We start from the raw sequence: 12816 nt of genomic DNA on the forward strand, positions 1-12816 counted from the left end.
AACTCGCCCTCCGGAGAGCTGGCCCCCGAGCTACCCTTTCTTCCTGGCCTTGCTGCAGCCCACTCATCCCCGGTGCCTCACCCTGTGCAGCTCCCGCTAATATGCTAGTCTCTAAAGAGCGTGTAGTGCCAGTATCTGAGCTGGTGCCTGTGGGTGAGAGGTGTGTTCTTCCTCCTCCTCTTCTCCCACCTCGCTCTCTACGGTGCCCTCAGGGACAGGCTGCTCAGCTGCTTGCTGATTATCTGAAAGCATAAAGGCACAAGAGTCGGGTTAAGGTGAGGGGAGGGGGGCAGGAAGGGAGAAATGCATGCAGACAGCATGATTAGCTGGAAAGTGCAAAACCCTTGTGGGGTGAGGGGGAAGTGGGATTTGAGAAGAAGGAGTAGGGATGAACATACCGTTGTTGTCCCCAAGGGGATCAACGTCGCCGGTGGCCACGGTGCCCATCACCTGGCATCCAATGAGCTCCAGCTCAGACAGTGGTCGGGTGTCAGTTTATCCCCCGCCTGTGCACTCCTGCTCCCTTCTGTAGTGAGGCACCTTGGCCTGCAAGAGAAAGGAAAGTGTGTGAGTGAGTGTGCAGCAATGTGTTTGGGTGATGTGCCTGCCATGGTTGAATAGCTGTCATTGTGTGCAAGGTGTGAGATGTGGACGTGAGTGTTGGTAGGTAGAGATTGTTGGTGGGTGAGTGCTGGGGGTGTGGTGTTTTGGGCAGTGTGTGAAAATTGTGGTACAGATGGTGGTATGCAGTATTTGTTGAAGCATTGACTCGCCCTGACCACCCAAGTGAGGTTGTTAAATTTCTTGCTGCACTGTGTGTGGGTCCTAGGGACCACAGTGCTGCCTGAGATGTGCTGCGCTACCTTCCTCCACATGGTGCGGAAGACTTGTGGCGAGGGCCTCTTGCCACTTGTCGGGTAGAGCACTGCCCTCCGTCTCTTCACAGTGAAAACCAATGCCTCATTGCCGAATCTGTGGGCTCTCTTCTTGGGTCGTGGTTCTGCCATGCTCACACCTGGTTCAGTCCTTTGACTCCTTCTCCAATCCTGCTTTTGCTTGCTGAGGCAGCTGCACAGCCAGCAATGCTGAGAATGAGGTGCTACAGCATCAATGAACCTCCCCTTTAAGAACTGAAAAAAGCCTGTGGCAATCATGACTTGCGATTAGATTGCACCTGATATCGGTCCACTCTTTGAATAAAACGTCAATGAGCTTGGGCTTTCAGACTTGAATTAGGAATCCAATCGTTTTTTTGAGCAGTGAGCACAAATTTTGCGTGCATTGTAAAGCATTAGCGCCTGGCGCTAATCCTCCAACTTTTCTGCTGACACTGCCCATTCCTTGGCTATAATGAATTTCTAGCCCTTATGACTTTCTACTTTGGCATCTCAATTTTTAAAAAGTCTAACAGTGTCACTGCTATGACCACTGAAGAATCCTGAGTAGAGCAGGCCCAGATACTCATCACAATCCAATTGGGTAGAGATGGGCCAAAACAGATGTTAGGCCCCATATTTACATACGTAAGGGGTTTAACGCCTGATTCAGGTGGCTGCCAGGGATGCCTGAAAATAGGCCCTACCCAATATTGGTTCAGATATCTGTCAGGATGTGGGTCCCTGAAATTGGCCCTTGTGGTGTCCATTTTAGGCACGAGGGCGAATTTCTTCTCTATAGCATTTGACTTGGCACTTCAGTTGAAAAAGTATTCAACACCACCCCTATTTGGAAATAACCCCTTCAAACTTAGAGGAAACAAGTTTGCATTGGGCAGCTTTATGGGCATCACTAAGACTAGTAACCCTGCAAAGGAGGAAATCAATCATTTTCCATAGTTTCCTTAAAATTTCAGCCAATCATTCAAGTGACCTTAAAATTAAGTGCTTGTTGAAAATGTTTCCTAATAATCTCTGGAAAGTTAGACCTAGAAATTGGGCTACTTACCGCTACCTGTTACTGGTAGAGTCCTGAAAAAAATGGCAGCCGCCGCTCTAACGCCTGCCTCTGGCGCGGGACTCGGCAGCTGCCATTTTGGTGAGGGCTATAGCGCTACCATTGGCAGCGCTGGCCTGGATATGCAAATCTGGAGAGCCTGCACTCTGACTTAACGCCACGCTCTGCGAATTTGGACCTTAGCGCTGAGTTTAGCACTGCGTCCTAAGCTCGCTCTAAAAAGCGAGCGTGCAGCAGACCGACAGAAATGCTCTCAGCACTTCTTAAATGGACACACACATCTTTCAGGTAAGTTTGGATTTAAGCTTTTGGATAGGATTTTTTATATTTTATTGAAGTAGTGGCTTGGTGCAATAGATTGTAAACATTCTTAAATTGTGCAGGGAGTGCTGCTGGAAACTTGCATGCCCTCGGATGGTAAAGGAAGGCCTTTGAGCAGGCAGAAAATGCTGGAAATACTCAGCCGGTCAGGCACCATCCGTGGAGAGAGAAACAGAGTTCACTTCTCAGGTCAAAATGCTGCCTGACCTGCTGAGTATTTCTAGCACATTATGCTTTTATTTCAGAATTACAGCATCTGCTCAGAGGGAAGAGGAAGATGCAGAAGAGGAAGACACAGAAGAGGAAAAAGCTGTAGAGGAGGAAGCAAAAGGAAGGATACAACCCAGACAGCCCCTTTCTGGCTAGGATATCCAGGATGGAAACTTCTGCCTGTGGTCCCAGTGACCACAAGCCCAAGACTAAAAACAAGGGCATATAAGGTAGCCAAATCTAGTGGGAGGATAGAGGATTGGAAAAACTTTAAAAGACAGCAAAAAATAACAAAAAGATTGATTAAGAAAGGGAAGATAGATTATGAAAGTAAATTAGCAAAAAATATAAAACAGATAGTAAGAGTTTTTATAGTTATATAAAAAGAAAAAGGGTGACTAAAGTAAATGTTGGTCCCTTAGAGGATGAGACCAGGAAATTAATGATGGGAAATATGGAGATGGCAAAAACACTGAATGAATATTTTATATCAGTCTTTACAGTAGAGGACACTAAGAATATCCCAACACTGGACAAATAGGGGGCTATAGGGGGGTGAGGAGCTAAACACGATCAAAATCACTAAGGAAGTGGTACTCGGTAAAATAATGGGACTCAAGGCAGATAAATCACCTGGACCTGATGGCTTACATCCTAGAGTCTTGAGGGAAGTGGCGGTAGGGATTGTGGATGCATTGGTAATAATTTTCCAAAACTCCCTGGACTCGGTAAAGGTCCCGGCAGACTGGAAAACTGCTAATGTAACACCCTTATTTAAAAAGGGCAGTAGACAGAAGGCTGGAAGCTATAGACCGGTTAGCCTAACATCTGTGGTAGGTAAAATTTTGGAGTCCATTATTAAGGAGACAGTAACAGGACATTTGGATAAACATAATTTAATAGGACAAAGTCAGCATGGTTTTATGAAGGGGAAGTCATGTTTGACAAATTTGCTGGAGTTCTTTGAGGAAGTAACATATAGGGTGGGTAAAGGGGAACCAGTGGATGTAGTGTATTTAGACTTCCAAAAGGCATTTGACAAGGTGCCACACAAAAGATTATTGCTTAAGATAAAAAATCACGGGATTGGGGGTAATATTCTGGCATGGATAGAGGATTGGCTATCTAACAGAAGGCAGAGAGTTGGGATAAATGGTTCATTCTCAGACTGGCAATCAGTAACTAGTGGTGTTCCGCAGGGGTCAGTGCTGGGTCCCCAACTCTTTACAATCTATATTAACGATTTGGAGGAGGGGACCGAGTGTAACATATCAAAGTTTGCAGATGATACTAAGATGGGAGGGAAAGTAGTGAGTGAGGAGGACATAAAAAACCTGCAAGGGGACATCGACAGGCTAAGTAAGTGGGCAGAGATTTGGCAGATGGAATACAATACTGGAAAGTGTGAGGTTATGCACTTTGGCAGGAAAAATCATCGAGCAAGTTATTATCTTAATGGCAAGCAACTGGAAAGTACTGAAGTACAAAGGGATCTGGGGGTCCTGGTGCACGAAACTCAAAAGGTTAGTATGCAGGTGCAGCAAGTGATTAAGAAGGCCAATGGAATGTTGGCTTTCATTGCTAGGGGGATAGAATATAAAAATAAGGAGGTATTGCTTCAGTTGTACAAGGTATTGGTGAGACCGCACCTGGAATACTGCATACAGTTTTTGTGTCCATACTTAAGAAAAGACATACTTGCTCTCGAGTCAGTACAAAGAAGGTTCACTCGGTTAATCCCGGGGATGAGGGGATGGACATATGAAGAGAGGTTGAGTAGATTGGGACTCTACTCATTGGAGTTCAGAAGAATGAGAGGCGATCTTATTGAAACATATAAGATTGTGAAGGGGTTGGATCGGGTGGATGCGGGGAGGATGTTCCCGATGATGGGTGAAACTAGAACTAGGGGGCATAGTCTTAGAATAAGGGGCTGCTCTTTCAAAACTAAGATGAGGAGGAACTACTTCACTCAGAGAGTGGTAGGTCCATGGAATATGCTGCCCCAAAAAGCTGTAGAAGCTACATCATTACATAAATTTAAAACAGAAATAGACAGTTTCCTAGAAGTAAAGGGAATTAAGGGTTACGGGGAGCGGGCAGGAATTTGGACGTGAGTCTAGGTTCGGATCGGTCATGGCCCTGGGGGTAGCGGAGCGGGCCCACGGGCCATGTAGCCTGATCCTGCTCCTATTTTGTGTGTCTAATTCTGTTAGATTCAGGAGATGGTTCTGTGATAGTAGATTGGCGGTTAGGATCAGATCAGCCATGATCTTATTGAATGGCGGAGCAGGCTCGAGGGGCCGATTGGCCTACTCCTGCTCCTATTTCTTATGTTCTTCTGTTCTAATTCCCTTTTCAACATTTGTCCCACACCTTACCTTCCCTCTGTTACTGACCATCACAGCATCCTCTTGGCCAAAATGCTGAAATAAAAGCCACCACAAAGCAAACCTTCCAATCCAACTTTATATATGTATCCATCTAATATGACATCAAGAAATCAACTAATCAACCTTACGCATTCTGTTAGTGACTGTCTTGTGTGTGCCTTTGCCTATCCTACTGATGTAGTGCTACCCCAGTGGCTGCAGCATGGCTGGTGGAAGGCTGCTGACTTTCAGTGGGGCACACTGCAAATGGTCTTGCGGTCGACCTGGTGGCTGGGAGTGTGAAATCGAGTGATGGTGTTTCTTCTTCTTTTTCACTCTCCTCTCCCTCTTCTTGGTCAATTCAGCTTTAGAGCTGGAGACTGCCATTCGGGAATTTGTTTTAATGTTTATTTTTTTCAGAAGGCTGTTGAGCGCTAAGGGCTGAAAACTCCCTATTTTTAAATGTTTTTTACTTTTTTCATTTTAGAAGGCATTTCCCCTTTAAGGGACCGTACTACTTTATAAAATTACAGCCTTTCTTTGCGAGAAGGCTGATTTTGCTCCAATGACACTCCGGACATGCTACATTGGGCCTCCTATAACAATACTGTGGAGGAGGAATTGCTGGAGTGTGTACGGGATGGTTTCCTGGACCAATATGTCAAGGAACTAACCAGAGATCAGGCCATCTTAGACTGGGTATTATGTAACGAGAAAGGATTAATTAGCAATCTTGTTGTACGAAGCCCCTTGGGTCGGACCAATCATAATATGATCGAATTCTTCATTAAGATGGAGAATGAAGTAGTTGACTCAGAGACTAGGGTCCTGAATTTAAATAAAGGAAACTACGATGGTCTGAGGTGCGAATTGGGTAGAATTGATTGGGGAATGTCACTCAAAGGGTTAACGGTGGATAGGCAATGGCAAACATTCAAAGACCGCATGGATGAACTACGGAATTTGATCATTCCAGTTTGACATAAAAATAAAACAAAAAAGGTGACTCAACCGTGGCTAACAAGGGAAATTAGGGATAGCATAAGATCCAAGGAGAGGACATATAAATTGGCCAAAAAAGCAGTAATCCAGAGGATTAGGAGCAGTTTAGGATTCAACAAAGGAGGACAAAGGGATTAATTAAGAAAGGGAAAATAGAATATGAGAGTAAGCTAGCAAGGAACATAAAAACTGACTGTAAAAGCTTTTATAGATATGTGAAGAGAAAAAGATTGGTGAAGTCAAGCATAGGTCCCTTGCAGTCAGAATCAGGGGAATTTATAGTGAGGAACAATAAATGGCAGACCAATTAATTACATATTTTGGTTCTGTCTTCACAAAGGAGGACACAAATAACCTCCCGGAAATGTCGGGGAACATAGGGTCTGATGAAAGGGAGGAACTGAAAGAAATCAGTATTTGTAGGGAAATCGTGTTAGGGAAATTGATGGGATTGAAGGCTGATAAATCCCCACGGCCTGATAATCTACATCCTAGGGTACTTAAGGAAGTGGCCCTAGAAATATTAGATGCATTGCTGATCATCTTCCAACATTCGATGGAATCTGGAACAGTACCCATGGATTGCAGTGTAGCTAATGTTACCCCACTATTCAAAAAAGGTGGTAGAGAGAAAACGGGGAATTACAGACCGGTAAGCCTGACATCGGTAGTGGGGAAAATGCTAGAGTCCATTATAAAAGATGTAATAGCAGAGCACTTGGAAAACAGTGACAGGATCGGACAAAGTCAACATGGATTTATAAAAGGTAAATCGTGCTTGACTAATTTACTGGAATTTTTTGAGGATGTAACTAATAAAATAGATAAGGGAGAACCAGTGGATGTGGTGTATTTGGACTTTCATAAGGCTTTCGATAAGGTTCCACATAAGAGATTAGCGTGTAAATTTAAGGCACCTGGGATTGGGGGCAAGGTATTGACTTGGATACAGAACTGGTTGGCAGATAGAAAGCAAAGAGTTGGAATAAACGGGTCTTTTTCCAAGTGGCAGGCAGTGACTAGTGGGGTACCGCAGGAATCGGTCCTTGGACCCCAGCTATTCACAATATATATTAATGATCTGGACGAGGGAACTAGATGTAATATCTCCAAGTTTGCAGACAACACAAAGCTGGGTGGGCGTGTGTGCTGTGAGGAGGATGCCGAGAAACTACAGGATGATTTGGACAGGTTGGGTGATTGGGCAGAAGCATGGCAGATACAATATAACGTGGATAAATGTGAGGTTATCCACTTTGGTGTCAAAAACAAGAAGGCAGAATATGATCTGAATGGCAATAGATTGGGAGATGGGGAAGTGCAACGAGACCTGGGTGTCCTTGTGCACCAGTCACTGAAGGTAAGCATGCAGGTGCAGCAGGCGGTTAAGAAGGCAAATGGTATGTTGGCCTTCATAGCGAGAGGGTTTGAGTACAAGAACAAGGATGTCTTGCTGCAGGTGTACAGGGCCTTGGTGAGACCACATCTTGAGTATTGTGTGCAGTTTTGGTCACCTTATCTGAGGAAGGATATTCTTGCCATGGAAGGAGTTCAGTGAAGATTTACCAGGCTGATTTCTGGGATGGCAGGAATGATGTATGAGGAGAGATTGGGTGGATTGGGCTTGTACTCACTGGAGTTTAGAAGAATGAGAGGGGATTTCATTGAAACTTATAAAATTCTGGCAGGACTGGACAGACTAGATGCATGGAGGATGTTCCCGATGGTCGGGGAATCCAGAATCAGGGGTCACAGTCTAAGGATAAGGGGTAGGCCTTTTAGGACAGAAATGAGGAGGACTTTCTTCACCCAGAGAGTGGTGAACCTGTGGAATTCTCTACCACAGAAGGCAGTAGAGGCCAATTCATTAAATCAAGGGGTACGGGGAGAAAGCAGGGACCAGGTACTGAACTTGGATGATCAGCCATGATCGCATTGAATGGCGGAACAGGCTAGAGGGGCCGAATGGCCTACTCCTGCTCCTATCTTCTATGTTTCTATATTTCTATGTTGAGTACACCGCCCGAAAACCGGCCTTGCACAGCAAGTTTAGCGCTGTGCTAATGTTAATTAGCAAGCAGCCCCAATATACCGGTGCTGCCAGTGCTGTTAATTTTGGCGGCCGTTAACCATGGCAACCAGCAGGTTTCCAGCACCCTGGAATTTATTGGCCTTAGTATTTAAAAATGAGCTACTTGTCAAAGTTCACCTGCACCTTGGTTTTACAGGACAGCTAACAATTGGTCAATAATTCCACAATGCCTCCATGATGAGATAACTAATAGTTGTGATTGTCATTTTGAAAAATGTAGGAGTAAAAAGAAGCAAAAGGAAATAAAAATAAATTATTGTAACTGTTGCTGGAATATTCCTCTATTAGAATTAAAGGCGATATACCATCCCAAGCAGTATTGATTAAAAGTTGAATCTTATATTGTCACAAGTGCTAACCTACTGATTGGGAACTATTGTGAGTTTCAACTGTCATCGATACCTAATAATTATCGCTTTACAGCACTATTCAGGGAAGCTTAAAAGCTTTTACAAGTGGTCAATTGAGTTGTCATAAGTCTGTATCTTAAGCCATGGAGAAACATTGCTTGTGAAACAGAATAAAAATGGTTTGATGTGTAATCTGATGCATGTGTACTTCCTTTTACACAAAAAACAGCTGGATTGATTTTTTTCCAGTGCATTGTGTTAAATGCAGTGATGTTTTACTCGGTCTCATGAACCTTTTCATATACTTTGGCATTTTTACATCTTTGTACCAAATCTGTATCCACCCATGAAAAATGTTTATGAATTCTGTTGGACTTCCCCCTCAGGATAAAAATAGGAATAGGTATCTAATCATTAGCATAGAGTGCAATGGCATTCTTATGCCTCTGAATAATTAAAAGTATTGCATCTAGCTCACGTCAGTTGACTTGAGAAATAGGTTGTCAAATATTGAAGTGTCCTACAGGAACATTAAACATCAAAGTGTCACACTTTTGAAGGTATGGCAATTTGGGACTTGCCCGTAAGAGCAATCTAATCCCAAAACATAAACAGAGCCCCAAGTATCCCGCTCTTTCCCAGTCCTCAGCTCCCTCTATCCATTCCATTCTAAACAACAGCCCCAGGCCTTACTATCCCCCAACCTCAATGTCTCAGCTCCAGCTTCTCTCCCCCTTATGGCTTATAGCACCAGCTCCTGCACAGCGTATTGTCACCCGGTCCTGTTACCCAAGCTTAACTTGCTACAGCTGGTCTATCATCTTGCTGTGTACTCTGGAATTTAATAAATGTCAGAGACATTTGGGAGGGTTGCTCAGAGTTATTGGAGGAAGAAAGAAAGGCAAGGAAATACAGACACAATGGCTGCAAATTTAATAGCGCTGAGGGGGCAGGTTTGGAGACGGGTCTGCTGTCAAATTCGCAAAGATTGACAGCAGGTAGGAAACCCGCCGTCAACCCGCCTCCACGCGAGTCTCCCAGGTGTCGGGTCTGTCAGTGCAGAACTGACCCGTCACCAAGCTGCGGGGGATACAATTCAGCTACTTAAATGGCTAGTTAAGAGCCAATTTAAGAGTATTTTGAGACTTACTTCTAATTTTAACTTCTCCCCCACTGGTTACCCGCTGTTCGGGGAACACACCAGCTCAACCTGGCATGTTTTGAGTCTGCTCTGATTGTGATGAAATATGCCATTCATCAGGCACTGTATTCCCTGTGTTTAGTTTAGTTTCAGTTTCATTTCCTTACCTGTATTGTATTGTGTGTAGGGCTCCGCCCATACCTGGCCCCTACTTAAGCAAGCCCCAGCGTGTCTCACAGCAGTACAGCAGATCTCTGGATGAGAGACACTTCTCCAATGTGTATTACTTTCTGAGTTAATAAAAGCCTTGCTTTGCTCCGTTAACGTCGAGTCTCGGATTCATTGAGGCACATCACTGATGTTTGTGAAAAGCTGACAGCTGCAGAAGTGCTGTCAAGGGTGCCATGTTGCAGATGATGAGTTTCAGAGCACAGAAAATGTTGGTTACTGCATTTTTAATACATATAGAGATTTCTTTAGCTTACAAGTTTTTAGATCCAACTGTATGTCCAGTGCCACCTCATTGGGAGAACTTCTCTCACCAGTGACAAATCACTTCTGTCATCTCACCTGCAGCTGCCATCTATTCCAGCAACATCGGAGCCAATGAAGCAATCAGACCTTGGTCCTCCGAATCCTTCCACGATCAGCCCCAACACCAACATCACCAACCTCATCACCAACCTTCTCCGCCATCACCTGATGCTGCACTGGACACAGGGCATCAGCCCGAGATAAATTTGCTGGCCGGGAGGCCAGCAATGGCATCTCCATGACCAGATTTTCTTCACTTGAGGCTGTAAACCTGGCTGCCACATGCTGCACCAGGTTGACACCACCCCACACCAGCACCGTGAAACATTCCTTTAATGTCCAAGCCATTCCATGCACACTCATCACTAAGGCGGGGGCCAGGGGGGGGGGTGGTGCGGTGGGTAGTTGTGACTGAACAATCACTGGAACTCAGTAATACACTTCTCAAGGTGCGCTCAGAACTGTCTAATAAGGGGCACTTTTTGAAAAGAGATTTCACTGTATTACCAGAAACTTCACATGGACATTGGCTAAACCTCTCAAGTGCCTACCCTTATGTGTTGTTAGTTGGTATGCTTGCAGTAGGATGAGGGTGAGTGTGATGGGTGGCTAGTGAGATGGAGACGTGATGTAGTAGATAGAGAGTGTTGGGTGGAGGTGCAAGGTAAGTTGGTGTTCTGAGTAGGTCTCTTCTACCCTTGGAAGATAAGAGAACCTCCCTGCGTGCTATGACTCCCTCCATAAGCATATGGAGGGAGTCATTGGAGAGTCTGGTTGCAAGCGTCTGCCTTTGTGCAGTGCTTGTCAGTGTTTGCAGCAGCTCAATACTGTCAAACACTGACAGATTCACTGTCAAACTCCATGTGGCCGTGGTCCCTTTAAGGCAACCGGCTGATGACGTGCCATCAAATCACGCCATCAGACCCGCTTCCTGTTAATTGGCCGGTAAGCCCGCAGGGCAGGCTTAACAATGCCAATCAAGGTAAAATCACGTCTGCAGAGCGAATGCAGTTGGGAGCGGGACCAAAACCCAGAAACCAACTGCCCTGCCTCCATCCCGCTTCCTTAGTTAAATTTTCGGCCGATAATTCAAAAAGGTGTGTGCAATAGTCATACAGATAGAGAGGAAGACTGGAACAAAATTATTATGCGAGGTCCCTTATTTGTTAGAGCAACAGGAACTCTCAGTGTAGAGAGTCACCGGGGGCCTCCACCAACGCCCACCGCCACCCCCCCCAACAGGAACTCTCAGCGTAGAGAGTCGCCGTGGGCAACCACCCACCCAACAACCTGGCCCTTCCACCACCCCCTCCATGTCACTGGACTAGCAAGGTGGTAACAGAGGGCTCGAATTTCCCAGGGCGGTGGAGGCGGGAATTGAGGCGTGTGGGTTGTTAACTTTGCAAAAAGTGGCGGGCGGGCCCAACCCCGCCTCCATCCCGCCTCCAAGCAATATTCAAGAAAACGTGTTTACTGCTCCCGTCTCTGTCCCGCCTCCAAGAGGTGGGATAGGCCCTTAAGGCCCTTAACAAGCACTGAATTGCCTCTATTATACCATTTTGAAAGGCCTTTGTGAACTTAACCCTTTTCCCACGTGAAGCACGCCTGCTCTGAAACACAACGGTGAAACCTGGCGAGAGCACAATTGGATTGCTGACTATTAGCTGCAGCTCCACCATTAAATAGGCTATTTGATCAGCCAACATTTGCAGGTGGCAGGATTTTGTTGTCTCAGGTCTGGGAGAACTTTTAGAAGGCATAACCACAGCTGTGGAAGTTTGGAGCCTGACACCCATCTCCAGTGTGACCTCCTGGGAAACCCCTCTCGCCAAATTGACTGAACGTTTCCTCAACTGAGGCATCTACCAGAAGCATGGGAGCCATTTATTTCCTTCCCTTCTGGACATCAGATGAGGACAAAGACCAGCCGCGGCACCAGCAGAACCAGGAACAACAGTGTAGTGTTTGAGTATCAATAATACACGGACTGCAGGAGAACAATAATAACAGGTATTTACTGAATAGAGGGAACTCTTTTATTTGGACCCAAAAAAAACCAATTCGAATGTAAATAAACAAAAGTTCAACTAAAGCTTAACAAATCAAATTAAAATTTGGTTTTCCATGTTGATGATGCACTCCAGTCCCCGCGGCGCCCACCGGTCACGGAAATACTCAAGCGCACCGGCGGACACCGCGTGCTCCATCTCCAGGGCCACCCGGGCGCGAACATGGCCGCGGAAGAGAGGCAGGCAATCCGGCTGGACGACCCCCTCGACCGCCCGCTGCCTGGACCAATTGATGGCTCTTTTAGCCAGGCCCAGGAGCACGCCCACAAGGAGGTCCTCCAACCTGTCCGCTCCCCTCCGCACCGGGTGACCGTAGATCAAGACCGTGGGACTGAAGTGCAACCAAAAATCGAGGAGCAGCCCCTTCAAGTAGTGAAAGAGGGGCTGCAACCTCTCACATTCCATATAAACGTGAAACACGGACTCCTCCAGGCCGCAAAAAATGCAGGCGGCCTGGGAGGGCTAAGGTAGACTCCCAAATAGAGGAGGTGCGTGGTGCTCCAGGCGAAAGGCCTGAACTCCTCCGGCAGGGAGTCCACCCGCCACTGACCCACCAGGAGTCCGGAACATTTCTCCCAGTTGATCCTGGCGGAAGATGCGTCCGAGTAAATCTGCTGGCATTCCCGCATCCTCCGCAAGTCAGCGGGATCCATGACCGTGAGGAGCACGTCATCGGCATAAGCCGAGAGGACCACCTCCACGCCCGGCCCTTGCAGAGCCAGTCCCGTCAACCTCTTCCGCAAGAGGCGCAGGAATGGCTCCACGCAAACGG

This window comes from Somniosus microcephalus, chromosome 9 (assembly GCF_052327205.1).
Source record: "Somniosus microcephalus isolate GS21.2 chromosome 9, FLI_Smic_1.0, whole genome shotgun sequence".
Taxonomy (NCBI): Eukaryota; Metazoa; Chordata; class Chondrichthyes; order Squaliformes; family Somniosidae; genus Somniosus; species Somniosus microcephalus.